At 37.4% G+C, this 15,887-nt stretch overlaps 1 protein-coding gene across 4 annotated transcripts in view; it reads right to left on the bottom strand.

Moving 5' to 3' along the window:
- The window catches only part of PARD3B (par-3 family cell polarity regulator beta), a 1,061,783-nt gene that overhangs the window by 749,142 nt on the left and 296,754 nt on the right, over nt 1–15,887 (bottom strand). The gene's annotated exons all lie outside the window — the stretch shown is intronic.

Raw genomic sequence — 15,887 nt, 5'->3', positions numbered from 1 at the left:
TATGAATTGTTTTCAGTGGTGTGAAATTATTTTGTCAAGATGGAAGAAATTTCACAGAAATTTCCTAACCTGACACAACAGGTAATTCCAATGATTTTGCTTCCAATACTTCTCTGGCTTATTTTTTTCTTAATGAAATATGATAAAATATTAATTCAAGATGCCGAGAGACATACGCAAACAGAAACATTGCAGCACGTTTGTTCTAACATAATTGCAGGATGTTGGCTCCTCTCCTAGATAATTATTGCATTAGTTAGCTAGAGCTCCCTATAGGATTATGCAATTTTTTTAAGTAGTTAGACCAGATATCCTGTCCATGGGAAAGTCATTTGTGTGCAGCCCCACATCAGTTGTACGTTTCTAGGAGATAACAAGCCTTTTGCATACTCTGCTGTATTCCAAAACCACTATGTATATGGAACTTGCAGGCAACCAGCCAAAGACAGAGATGGAGAACAGCTGATAACTCCAACAAGCTAAATGATGTTAAAGCCCAAACAACTCCTCCAACCTTTCTCAAAGAACATCTAGAGCAAACCTTTTCTTTTCTTGGGCTTTGACAGCCCCTTTGAAAACAGTGAGAAGTATCTTTTAGAAAGGGAGTCACTTTATAGAGCAATTTTCCACATATCGGAAGTTGGCAGTCTGGAAAAGAAAATCAGGGATCCAATCTATTCCTTTTGAGAAGCACAATCCAGGTACATCAAAGAAATGAACCCTTCAGAACAGTCACATCATGTCTGATCAATATAAAAGGATGCTTCGCTATTTCACACTTAATAAAACAAAGTGCAAAGAACCTCTCCTTTCCTTCCCACTGAAATTCTACTGATGATCAGTTAGATTTCATTTATATCTGACTACAGCCTGGATCCTGGCTTCTGTTGGCCAGTCAATCCAGCATTGGCAAACAGAATATGCCCAGTGAAATCCAGGCTCTGCAAACCTAATTTCAGAATCAAGTTATGAGTTGTATGTACAAAAATTGATTAGCCACAAGTAAGTATACAAGCCAAACCACCTCCAACCAAATATTCAATTTCCCAGACTTGTAATGCTGATAAGAGACAATCTTTAAGAGCTTTACAAAGGACATAGAATGTGAGCAATCAAGAGTTATTTTAGAATCTTACACTACCTACAACCCATTAAGGCATTTGGTTCCCAAGATAATACTCTGGCCTAGATTCCTATAAATTATCTATTTTTACATTGGTTTCCTCCATGAGTGTCACATTGCTGCAGAATCTTAGCAACCTCAGAGCTGACCATGACATTACAAGATACCCGGAGAGGGAGGTGATTTGGCCAGTGTTACAGAACATGAGTTGGGATGAGGATAAACACCATACCCTGGTTACCCACACTCACATATATGAGCTCTCTGATATGGCTTAGTTCATACCTTCAAGTCTCGTTTTATTATTTCAGAATCATAAATCCAAACAGCTGAAGCATGTCCTGAGAAGTTCTCCCACCCCAAGCACTTAAAACAACTACTCTTTGTTGGTCGCCCTGGCATAGTCCCTGCTTAAACTACTGTCTGCGATGTAGAAACAGGGAGCTTCAAGAACCATGCTAGCATCTAGTAACAAAAATTAGTTAATTTCTTTCACATTGGCAATTTTTAAAAACCCAGTGGTCATCATTATAGAATACTGCCAGAGAATCAACCTTTCACATACCTTTCCTACAAAACAACTATAATCGAACCATTCTGAAGTGATGACAATTACAGGAGTAAAACATTTATAGCATACATCTTTTCACATTCCAAATAGCTAAGGGCATCTAAAGCAACCAACAATTATAGTTTTCTGCTTTAAGTACTGAACCTTCCATAAAGAAAAAAAAAAAATCATTGTCAATCTTATAAACCTAAATAACTGCTGTATGCTTCATTTCTTTCTTACTGCACAGCATTCCTATAATTTACAATTTTCTAAGAAAAGACATCACTAATAATCACATACATTCTGTCAAAGCTAGCAATAAAAAGTTCTGCTCTTAATCCTGATATACAATAGAGCAGGACTCACTTCACAATCACCCTTGATGTGGCTCTTCAAGAGAAATAAAAATTAAATTCATATATATATGTGTGTGTGTGTTATCAGTGAATGGGAAACACACATATACATATGTCATACACATATCAAAAGTGAAAAGATACTTGGGCTATTTATTACCCTTAGCTAGAATCATTTTTATTTTAAGGAACATATATATATATGTTATTAATAGTTTATACTTTTTATTCCATCTCATTAAGATATAATTGACAAATAAAAATTGTATATATTTAAGGTGTACATGTGATGATTTGATACCCTTATAGACTGTGAAACAATGACGACAATTGAGCTAATTAACCCAACCGTCACCTCACCTCACCTCATATAGTTACCTTTTTGAGAATATATAAGCTCTACTCTCATAGCAGATTTCCAGGATACAGTACACTATTTTTAACTGTAATCACCATGCATGCACTGGACCCCCAGAATTTATTCATCTTATAACTGAAATTTTGTACCCTTGAACCAATATCTCCCCATTTCCCAACACGTAGACCCTGGCAACCATCATTCTACACCCTGCTTCTGCAAGTTTGACTCTTAAATTTCACATGTGATATCATGCAGTTTTTATATTTCACATGTGATATCATGCAATATCTGCCTGTGTCTGGCTTACTTCACTTAACATAACGCTCCAGTTTCATCCACCTTGTCACATGTGGCAGGATTTCTGTCTTCTTTATGGATGAGTAATATTCCTGTGTTTAAAGGACACACACACACACACATATATACAAATGCATACATACACACACATATATATACACACACCATGTTTTCTTTATTCATCAGTCAATGGATACTTAGGTTGGTTCCATATCTTGGCTAGTATGAAAATGCTGCAGAGAACAAGGGACTGCAGATGTCTCTGAGATACTGATTTCATTCCCTTTGGATAAATACTCAGAAGTGGGGCCACTGGACCCTATGCTAGCTCTATTTTTATACTTCGAGGAACCTCCATTCTGTTTTCCATAATGACTGTACCAAATTACATTCCCACCAACAATGCACAGGGGCTCCCCTTTCTCCACAACCTCTCCAACACTTGTTGTCTTTTTGATAACAGCCATTCTAACAGGTGTGAGGTAATATCTTTTTGTGGTTTAGATTTACATTTCCCTGATGCTTAGTGATACTGAGCATCTTTTCATGTACCTATTGATCATTTGTATGTCTTCTTTGAAAAATATCTATTCAGGTCCTTTGCCAATTTTTTTTTTTTTTTTTAGTTATTGAGTTGTATGAATTCCTTTCCTTATGTATTTTGGATATCAAACCCTATCAGATAGATGGTTTGCCAATATTTTCCCCCATTCTGTAGGTTGCCTTTTCATTTTATTGACTAACAGTTTATTCTTACAAAAATCTGCTATTCTCTTATTTTAACATAAAATAAACATGCACATGACTATAAATAAGTGTCAGGGAAAAACTGAGACTCTACTTAGAAAAACAGAGAGACTCAATTTTAGATCAGACTGTACCTCTATGGTCCAAAACCACTGTTCGGGTTTTTATGTTTAACCAATTTTTTTCTACAATATGGGACAGTTACATGTCAATTAGCGAAGTCTAATAAGAATTTAAAGAATTTATATTATAAATTACACACCTAGTTTTAGTGCTTTGCCTCAAATCATTGTCACCTCCTATAAAATACTTTTCATTAAAAAATGCAATTTCTTCAGTCCTTTGATGGGACATAATTAGCTTTTCTGACATATCAAAGTCACCTTGTAACACTAACTCTTTGCTGTAACACTGAAGCCAGGTGCGCTGTTACATGAGTTTTTTCTTTACAGCACCAACAGAACTGTTGATGGATGCCTCTGTAGTTTAGTATCTGACAGTAGGTGCAAGTAGATAACATTTTTATTTAAAAAACTATAATATATAGTGATAATGAAGAGCAGAGGCAGCTTTTTCATTTACAACCTGTCTATAAATTTTGGCAGGAAGTTTGAAACTAATTTAATATGTTCAGTCTGAGGAAGTTACTCAGTTCTGAGAACACAGTTATAGTTAAATTGCTGTAGCCAGAATTATTCTCTCTGAAATAAACAAAACAATGATGTAGGGCACCTAACTGATGTTTCCAAACTGACACATAGTATTTGGCTAGACTTGAGTAGAAACACAGAGTTCTCATGTCTGCAGACATACTGCTATTATCATTACTAAATAAATCTTAATTTGCTGACCCTCGCTACTTGGAAACATTACCCGTGTTTTTCAGAAAGTTGTATATTGAGCCCTCGTAAAATACTGGCACCTTTCATGATATTCACTGGTAGACAGACAGAATTATATACTTCACTTTAAATAAACACACCATACAAAATTTCTATAGCTGAGTGCTTTCATTTACATAACCTCTATTTTCAAATTAAGAGCTTTTCAATCAAGACTTCAGACCATGTAAGGCAGTGGCCTTTCCTGGTAAAATTTAATACCTTAATAGAATTTAAAATTCAGTAAGAAGCGGACTTGATGAAAAACCACTCCAAGGAAGCAAGATTCTAAGTGTCTGGAAAGAGGGATCCATGTAAACGTAATCTAACTTCTCCGGGAGTAGAGGCAGAGGTACACCTTGTTAAAAGAACTCAAATTTAAAAATCAAGATGTATAGGTTTCCTTGCATTTTATCTGTTAGGTCTACATGTCTGCCAAGGCCAAGGGTAGTAGGAGGTAACTGCCACTTCTATATTTTTCATAGAAAATCAAAATCCTTTAACTCAACCCAGCAATCATTTTGTCTATACAAACATATCTCCAGTTATATGATAGACAACAATAGGAAAAAATTGGTTTGCTCAGGAAAAGTGTGCTTTATAACCAACTTTAAGAAAATATTTGCATTTAAACTAGATGCACCAATACATAGCTCTTACCAAGCATCGATTGAGGTGAGGCTATTTGCAAAGCTCTGTAACCTCTGTATTATTGCACTTTGAGACAAATTATTTCAGCCAAACTTAATGCTTTGGATGCAATAATTGAGTGTAGTACTGTCCTCTTGTTCACCACTCAACTAATAAACCACTGAGTGAGGCAGAGTTGGGTACTGCTCTGTTTCCACAGGCCCAGGCCAACATCTCTCAACTGGCATCAACTCTGGGTACAATTCCCTCTTCACCCCAGGTCCCCCAAAAGCTCTGGGAGAGGCCAGCAAAGGAGTGATTCCTCTTAGTCAACTAGTCCCCACAGGGACCCTAAAGTACTCTTCCTGTATAGTTCTTTCTCACTCCTTCTTCAGCAGGGTCCTTTGTGAGTTATCAACAAACTAATGACATGCTGTAAGATTTTTAAGGCCTTCTTCTGACTCCTACCTTTTAAATTCTTAAAGCCCATCCCCTTTTTACACACTTACAAAGGGATGTGATGAACACTTAAAACACCCAAAATGGATTAAGAACTACTCTGAGAATAAAAAGGTTATCTGCCTATAAATCACCAGATAAAAAATGTTACAGCACAAATACAGCCTCTCTCTCTCACGGTCCCTCTCTCAAGACATCCAGCCAAATTCTCTTCCCATGCAGCTCAGCGAGGCCCCATGGACCTGCAGCACAAACATCACGGGAGAAGTGGTCAGAAATGCACAATCTCAGCCCTACTTCAGACCCACCTATCAGAACCTGCATGCTAACTGGCGCTTAGGTGGTGTGAAGGCACATTCAAGTTCGAGAGCACTCCACCTAAATATTTTCACAGGATGCCCTGCAAAGCAACTTTGAGAAGATGAAACTGGAAGGAGATGTGCCATCTTCATGCTCATTGTGGACAAAGCCAAGAGAGCTATCTACTAGGACTTGGATAAAGAGCATACAAAATTATAAAACACATTTTAAAATACATAGATTGCAAGTGGGGAGTGACCACTCACAGGCGCAAGGCTTCTTTCTGAGGTGACGAATCCTTCTAGAAAATTAACTTTTGGTGATGGTTGCGTAACTCCGTAAATATACTAAAAACTACCGAATGACACTTTAAATGGGTGAAATTTATGGGATGTGTGTTATGTCTCAGTAAAACTGTTGAAAACATATAGATTAAGTAAACTTTTAAAATCATAAAAAGATCAAATTAAAAACACCACAGGATATCATTTCACGAAAACTAGAAGAGCTAAGAAGAATGAATATACTGTAGTATATCCATACAATGGAATATTACTCTGCTATAAAAATAGAATAAACCACTGATGCACACACTACATGGATGAGTTTCACCAACATTACGTGGAATGACAGAAGCCAAGCCCACAGAGCGATTTTGTCGATATGAAGTTCCAGAACTAAGTTAGAATGATGGAAATCAGAGCAGTGGTTGCCTTTGGGGGTGGGGGGAATTGACCAGAAAGACACACATGGCAATTTACTGCAGTGATGGAAAAGTTCTACATTCTTTAAGTGGTGGTTACACAAATGATTGCATTTGGTAAAAGTCATTGAACTGTTTACTTTAAACCTGTGTCTTTTATTGTATGCGAATTATACTTCATTTAAATAAGAATAACAAAAAAATCTCACCCTGCTCCATACATCCATATATTCTGGAGGCCCTTTACAATCTGGGAAATATAAATGTTGTATTTATACTTCTACTCATCTTCAGTACTGTAATGTTCTCTCGAGGTAAAGTTTTGACCAATGGTTCTTTTTAAACACCAAAATTTATTTATTCTAAATTTACTGTTTTTTTCTAAAATTCTTCACAAGTGCTCTATTTATCTATTAATCAATTTTATTACTCATTTATAATCTTAACATAATTGTTACAGTATATCTATCTATTGGTTATTTATCTAATAACTAGCTAGCTAGAGTGACAAAGTATTCCTAGTGCTTATTAAAGCCAAACCAAGAAAAACCTCTCTACCCCTTACAGCCTTTTGGAAACTGAAACACTGCTTACTTCCCTACATTTGAAAAGCAAATAAAGACAGCCTATAGAGGGAGAATGAAGTGTAAGGAGATGCAATTCCCAGTAAGAGACTCAGATTAGTCTACAAGTGACTTAAAAAACAAGACAAAGAAAGTGCAGAGTTCAAGTAAGTATTTGCCAAATTAGGTAAATGAAAATCACCCACACAATTATCCCAATATCTGAATAGCACAGAGCTAAAGTTAATCCAATTAGAGAATCACACAGAAGAATTTATTACAGTTAGTTTCTCCAAGTAAGCGGATGACCTTTAACAACTTCTGCCCTAACAGATATTAAGCAGCGAGACAGTAGTCTGGGCATATTCCTCAGGATTTAAACACACTGAATAACAAGTGCAGATAACAGCACAGCTGGCCCCACAGAGAACTGAGAGAAAAAACAAAGCAACCACATGCAAAAGAGTAGTAGTAGTTTTTTTTTTTTTCTCCAGAGCATCCTGTAGGCATGGGCAAGATGCACTGATGAGACTTTCTAAACCACCCCACACCTACAGAAACTCCCCAAGTCACTGATCTCTAAATTCTAACCAAAACCTTTCAGGCAAAACTTTCAATCCTCTTTGGTGAAATATTTTCCACACTCTTACATAGTTATATATACCCGTATTAGACATATTATGTATATAATTACATCTATCCACCACGTGTGCATATAAAATTTGGCAGGTGAGTCCTGAAACAAATGCTGTATATTCCTTTTTCTATCATTTCTGTATTTTGTGGAGTTCTCAGAGAATTACACTCTTTTGGGAAAGAAAACGAATGTATTTTTAATGACAAAACATTTAATCTGGTTTTGTGTGTTAAGGGTAGGGATATCTGAAACAAATATGTGTTTTTCTTTGTTTTGTTTTTGGGAGTTTTTACGTTTGTTTGTTTTAGCTGCGTAGTAATATTGGATAATTAGAAAACTGTGGGAATATCTGTCCACTTTAATGACAGTGTTTTACAAGTCCAGACTTTTGCTTCCACACTCTAAGAATAAAGGGGCATGAGGCTTTAAAAGTGGGCGTTAGGCACTGATTGTCGCAAGTAGACCTGAAGAGCCACTGGCCTGGTGTACACTTACAAAAGATCTCATAGCTCCATCTAGCTCCAGACTAGGGAATTCAGGGAATAATACAGAATTACAGCCAATAGGACTACTGAAACATAAAAGGGAAACCAGGAACAGTGAAAATGAACCCATTATGCAAGCACTGAGTTGATAAGTGCAGGAAGTTTGTCAATTAACACTGATTAAAAAGAATATTCATTAGGTAATTGACAGTTGATTTTCTAAATAAAGAAATCATTCATATCATTATTATTTATGTTTTTAGCACTTCAGTTTTTAAAAATAGAACAGATAAGTGAGAATAGATTAGAACTAAACTTTTGTTTCCCGTTGAAAATGTTCTCCTGTCTCACACATTGTTCTGAGTGTTCTGAATTCTGCCTTGAGATCAGGAAAACAAAGAGAAAGCCACTTCCAAAGTTAAAACTGAAGGATAAATAAGGATATGATGCAGAAATATGACATGATTAGTGTTTTTTCTTAAATCTAAACAATAGAATCTGTTTTGAGTTGTTTATAGTCTATAATAAATCAAAAGGAAATTTATACAAAGCCTCCAAAAGGGGTTTATGTAAGAACATAATTACAATTCATGAACAATCTACAAATGTCTCTTTCATACAAAAACACAAAAATAGTCAGTAAAATAAAAAACAATTAATGAAGATCCAGCTAGGAAAATAACTTTGGTGCTAAAATTAAAGAAATACCGGGAATAACAATGTACTTCAAACAGAGAATTACCAAAGTAAATTCAAAGCAAATCATACTACATCAAAACATATGGAGTTGGAGTTTGCATTTGATATTACAAAATTAAACAGCAGCATAATTCCTTAATTATGATGTTTTTATGAAATGTTTTCAAACATTTTAATAATGGACAGGCAATTTCACATTTCTCTAAATATCATTTATTACCAAGGAGCTCAAAACAAACATAAAACTCCCTGAAACCAAAACAAATTGGTACTTAACCCAATTTGACTAGTCAGATTCCAAATAAAATATTCAAGAGACACAGAGGAAACATTCTGTATACTTCTTTCTTCACTTTAAAAACAAACTCGTATTATTCAGCCATAAAAAGAAATCAAATTGAGTTATCTGTAGTGAGGTGGATGGACCTAGAGTCTGTCATACAGAGTGAAGTAAGTCAGAAAAACAAATACCGTATGCTAACACATATATACGGAATCTAAAAAAAAACAATATATTTTTTTAAGTGGTTCTGAGGAACCTAGGGGCAGGACAGGAATGAAGACAAAGATGTAGAGAATGGACTTGAGGACACGGGGCGGGGGAAGGGTAAGCTGGGACGAAGTGAGAGAGCGGCATGGACATATATACACTACCAAATGTAAAATAGATAGCTAGTGGGAAGCAGCAGCATAGCACAGGGAGATCAGCTCGGTGCTTTGTGACCACCTAGAGGGGTGGGATAGGGAAGGTGAGAGGGAGACACAAGATGGAGGGGATATGTAGATATATGTATAGGTATAGCCGAATCACTCTGTTACACAGCAGAAACTAACATATCATTGTAAAGCAATTATACTCCAATAAAGATGTTTAAAAAAAAAAACCTGTTTATTTTGATCCTATTGAAGTGCAACAAAATTTCCAAATTAATTGTATACAGCATTATATAAAAGAGTACATAATTGTTTGTTATTCTTGCAAACTCAGCATGAAAGTATGCCTTCCAGTTCTTAGCAATGTGATCAGATGACCCCAACCAGCTAGGACACCTCTGGCCTCTAAAGCCCATATTAAGTGAGTCAGTGCTTCTAGGTAAATTCCTATTGGAGCTACTAAGAGAACCATGTAAACATCTAGATACAATGCGATGGGGATAATTATGACTAATCTTTTCCACTCTCCCCTAAACTTTAATTCCATTGATATACCTCTTACACTTAGCAGATAAGCAAGATGAGCATTTGGTAAAAACTACCTTTGTGGGGCATGTATGTATTGGTGGATATATTTTATTTCACTTCTGCGTGGTAGCATCTCAGCTATACCTGACTAGTTTTTCTGGTTCTGGTCAGCCACTAAACTCTCTCATTCATTTTATTTTTTTCCAGTGCATTTTCTATGCTACCACCCAGGGTCCCGCTTTCATTATCTCAAGGCTAGAGTATTTCAACAGTCTCTAAATTGGCTTTACCAAACCACCAGTATTCTCACTCTCAGTTCCAACTAGCAAACATCCTCCTGGTTAATCCTGATACTCTTCAGAACTGACATTTGTTCAACATGTAAAAATGCTCCCATTGCAACCGTGTAACGACCCATCTTGTAAGCCTGGCATTCACGTTTCTCCCAGAGTCTCTTATTATCTCCCCATCACCGGTCCTGTCCTTCAGCCTCCCCCAATCATGGCTCTCTGTCCCTGCTGTGGCTGAAGTGTACTCCTCACCTGAAATGGCCTTTTCATTTCTACTGACCAGTCAAGATCCCCTCCCCGTCCTTCAAACTCGTGTCAATTCTTATTTCCCCAATGACATTTTCCATGACAGCCCCACCCCAGCATATTGCCCTGTTCTTCAAAATCCCCACAGCATTTCTCTCTATTAGTCACTTGCCCCTTAATAAAAATTTACAAGCCCTGTAATTTGTGTGTGTGGCTTCTCTCTCTTGCTGGAATACAGATCCTTCAAGACATAAATCATAGCTGTGTTATTACTGATATCATCACCCTGACTCAACTCAGAGGTAGTGTGAAATAATGAGAAGCCCACAGTTTTTGGATATAAATAAACTGGTTGTGTGGCCTTCATTTTCCTCATCTGTGATGTGGAGACAAGAGTACCTGACTCCTCCTTGTTGAAAGGATTAACTCCAACAACACAAACTAGAGCTTTTTTTTTTTTTTTTTACAATGTATCAGTTCCTCGCTTTCCCTGCAGTGCCAAAACCTAGCAGGCCAGTAGTGCAGACATTTGGTGAGTACCCTTAGAAACATTCAAATTAATTAAGTAATACCATTTTTTTTTTTAAGTTCAGCAAGGGATACTTCGAATTACAGTTACAGTAAGAGGTATTTTGGTAGTTATCCAATTAATTGTCATGCTTAGCACTGTATTTGGCTTGGAGCCTGACAGCATACTTAAGTTTACTTGCTTCTCAAACTAAGGAGACTTTCTCTGCCTCCCTGAGTGAATGTGCTCATTTGAGGCCCTCAGAAAGGAGAGCCAGAGCAAGAGAGAGAGCAAGGGGTTATTCACGTAAAACAAAAGCCTCATCTTACCAGTGTGCCCAGGTACGTGTGGAAACTGCTGGGAAGGGTACAGCAGTGGCTTCTGCAGCCAACTTTCATATTAGTTGCAGCCCTGACACAAAACACCATGCTAACGAATGACTAAAAGAACAGAAAACAGAGAGCCAACTGGATAGTATTCATCTATAGCCATAATGGAGAAAGGACCATTTGGATATTTAAGTATGAACTAAACATTAAAAATACCACACATGCCTCTTTAAAACTTAATTCCAAAATCCTTGAGGAGCAAGGGAAGGAAGCACAAAGATGTTAAAGGTAGAAAAAGACTGAACACCCATAGAGTTCTGTTTTACCATTTTCAGTATTCTTTGATCCCAGAAAAATGTTCATCATCTCCCTGTCTCAGTCCGTCTCAGTCCAATGTTATAAGACTGAATAAAGAGAATCAGAGCCAACAAAAGCTGTCTACATTAAAAGAACCTCATACTGCAAAGAAGCCATCAGGATATTTTGATGGCTTCTGAAAATATCAAAATATTTTCTTAGGTTTCTATGTATTCCTAAATATACAGTCTCTCTAAAGACAAATTCAGCCCAAGGCTCAATTTTATATTTGGCACAAAACAGAAATTACCCCTGACCTAACAAGCTAAATCTCTTGGGGTGAACTGGGGGGAGCCGACGGACACTCCCGGGCCCCACCCCAGAATTTTAAGATGAAAATCTTTTAACGTGTTCCGCAAGCAGGTTTCCACCCAGAAGTTTCAAAAACAATGAAATGAACCGAAGAGATGGAAAAGACTCATTTCTAATGGTGGTATACAGTCCCAAACGAATCATATCATACAATGCCCCCTCACTTTCCCAAACCGTATTTGATCACTGTAAAAAGCAGATAATTGGTCAAAATATAAGTCTTTAAGAGGAAAAAAATACATCAATATCAGCAGCCTAAAAAGTATGCATCAAAGTGGTCAGATACAGATAATATCTCATTATACCTTTCTAGTGGTGATTTTCATATTTTGTAGATAACTGTATGGAGAGATACAGTCTGATTCTCTGTTGTTGGCTGTTAAATACAAACTGGCAACCCACAGTCACATCCTTTTTCTACCTAATCATCATTGTATGGGATTTCCACCATAAATGCAGGGTCTCAACCCGCCCCAACTCAACACCCGCCCCATGCAACGCATCCTAACTCAACAGATTAAGAAACTCTAAATTACCAATTTAGTACACTCCATCCACGTCCTGTCTAAATCCAAAGTATTTATAATAAAGTAGTATTAACATTAAATTCAATAAAAGCACAAGCCCTCCCAAGAAGTTATTAAAGCAACAGCTTTGTCAGGGTATTTTGAAGGAAAACTCAAATTCTCAGAACGTCAGGGTCCTCCTCATACAAAATATTGGTGACAGTGGTGGGGGGAATATTGGATGATTTCTGATTTCTAAGGGTTTTCTAGATTTAAAATTCTATGATTCTAGCGCAGGACCAGAGATAATTTTTAAACCTTATACATTACATTCGGCATCCTTCTACCACAGGGCCATCCTTTACAGGCGCTAAGACTGTTATGTAAATTGTTTAATCCCTATAAATCTCAGTTCTCCCATTTATAAAACAAAAATAATACTGGTGCTAATATTAACCTACTATTATGAAGGTTAAATGAAATAAAGGTCTTCAAGCACTGAGCACTACCTTTGGCTCACTGTATACAATCAATAAATAATTTTACATATAGTTTTATTTAAATGTTTCTCGACTGGCAGCTAAGCACAGTCCCTTTACTTTTATGGAGCCCAGCTGGGCCAAGGCAACAGAGAGGGTTAATAAATAACTCACCTGAGACCCACGTGAAGTCCTTCATGTAATCCCATCACCACCCCAGGAGTGAGTGAAATTGGAGATGTTTGCCACAATACTCCTGCTGTAACCAAGATGACACCTAGGATGTTTTTTCTCTGGGAGTACGCGTCCCTTCAAGGTCCAACTCCATCTCTCCACAACCTATTCCACAAGAATGCCTTGCCAGTCCAAGCCGCTCATTTCTTTCATATGCTTTTTTTTTTAACATCTTTATTGGAGTATAACTGTTTTACAATAGTGTGTTGGTTTCTCCTTTACAACAAAGTGAATCAGTTATACATATACATATGTTCCCATATCTCTTCCCTCTTGCGTCACCCTCCCTCCCACACTCCCTATCCCACCCCTCTAGGTGGTCACAAAGCACAGAGGTGAACTCCCTGTGCTATGCGGCAGCTTCCCACTAGCTATCTATTTTACGTTTGGTAGTGTATATGTGTCCCTGACACTCTCTCAGTTGGTCACAGCTTACCCTTCCCCCTCCCCATATCCTCAAGGCCACGCTCTAGTAGGTCTGTGTTTTATTCCCATCCTATCACTAATCTCTTCATGACATTTTTTTTTCTTAGATTCCATATATATGTGTTAGCATACGGTATTTGTTTTTCTCCTTCTGACTTACAGAGCATCTGGGTTAGTCAGTTTTAACATCTCAAACACCTCCTGTTTGCCTCATAGCACCAGTTAAAGATCAACAGAGCAGTGGTGGTATTCCCCCCCCCACACCTTTTTTCCTAAACAACCAAATAACACACATTCAAAACAGACAACTGTCTGCTAAATACATCCCTGGAAACTGAAAAAAGCTATGTGAAACGAAGCGGCAAAACGTATAAAATGGTCAGGGATTTCTCTTTCATTACTATTATCAAATTTCACAATTAAAAAGTCAACAGAGGTATAATATTTATTCAGGGGACACAAAGCACATGGAACAAGGCTCCATGGTGCATTTTGAAGACCTTCAAACGCATTAAGGGAGCCAAAGTTATAAGATAATAAAAATACTATTACAGCCCATTAAGCATGTTGTAATGGTGCTTAGGGATGATGCAGTCATGTTTTGCAAAAAATTATTTTCACCCTTCTCCCTGAGAGGAAATTCAGCGCAATCCAGATATTCTCAGACAGGAAGATATACAAACATTTCCAGATAATACAGAAATGCACTTCACCCCAATGCGGACCTCAAGCACTAATGTGAGTGCGGAGGGTGTGCAGAAGTACAATAAACCAGAAAGGAGGATCAAACTGAAAAGTGTTTTTTTTGTTTTGTTTGTTTTTTAAATGCTTAAACTACTCAAATTTGTCAGGGTCAAAAATTCAAAATTAATTAGGTCAGAGGTTCAGGTTTTAAATATTTTGCATTTGTTGTTTCTGAAAAATAAATATGTCCTTTACCCCAACTGTTTTGACAAGGACAAACTTTTTTATGATACAACAGTTTAAATGATCGTACTCCTGAATTGACTGTTCCCAGAGTGATTCTCAATTTTTCTATTTTCACCCTATACACAACTCAGTGGAAGACATAAACTCTTCATCACTATTAATGATTGCTGTTGACTGTACTAATTTTTCATTGCTCCATTTCCAGAATCAAGCATAGTGCTAGCACCTGATAAATAAGTGATCAATAAATGTTTTCTAATATATTAATTATTGAATAATTATCCATGTGTATATTTATGGATAGATGGAGGTATGAATGTATGCATGTGTGCACACAAACACAAATGGGGTTTGGGCAATTTAAGGAGAGGGAAGAGAGCTCACATGTTTTGAGCACCAACTGTGTGCCCAGATCTGTCTCAGGGTTTTACTTACATAGTTTCACTTAACCTTCACAGTAACTCAGGGTAACCAAAAGCTCACAGAGAATAAGCAGTGACAATACACAGCAATCAGAGCCATAGTTAATAAATGGTGCAAATAATCTTTGAACTCCGTGGATCTATTTGAGTTGTAGCACTCCACCATGATGTATCTTGGGGTTCACTCTTCCTCCCATGCCTACAAGTAATAGTCAAACAATTAAGAGCAAAATAACACAGCAAAACGCTAGAAATACTGGACATCTGGAGGAACCTATGTGCTATATATGACATCATGATGACCTGGTACAAGCCCTCACTAAAGATCCATGATGAGAATGGGTGGGGAGACCTCGTAGATTGGGAGGCTACCTCTGGACACAGGCAGGATCTGCCTAGAAAGCAAGCGCTTCATGCTGGTCAAGATATCTGGTGTCATTTAATTCTCACGATGACCAAGGTTCAAAGGAACAAGAGCATGGGGTCATACAGCTCATAACAGTGGAATTGGATTCCCCGTATCCCTAACTCTCATTACTCTACCATACTCATATTGGGACTCACTCTCCTTCCACTACATCAGTGATTCTCAATCAGTGGCAATGTCTGGTAACATCTTTTTATTGTCACACTGGGAGAGTTCTACTGGCATCTAGTGGGTAAGGGCCAGGCAGCTGCCAAACATCACACAATGTACAGGACAGCTCCCTCACCAAGAAGACTTATCCGGCCTCAGTCATCAATAGTGCCAGGATTGAGAAGTCCTGACCTACATAACCAATATCCAAAGCACTCACTTAATTCACTCACTTACATATGTGAGTGTCTATTATGTGCCAGACACTGTTATAAGGACCAGGAAATGGTGGTAA

Source organism: Kogia breviceps, chromosome 2 (genome assembly GCF_026419965.1).
Source record: "Kogia breviceps isolate mKogBre1 chromosome 2, mKogBre1 haplotype 1, whole genome shotgun sequence".
NCBI lineage: Eukaryota > Metazoa > Chordata > Mammalia > Artiodactyla > Physeteridae > Kogia > Kogia breviceps.
The sequence above is the reverse complement of the archived record's forward strand: the minus strand, read 5'-3'. Positions and strand labels throughout refer to the sequence as shown.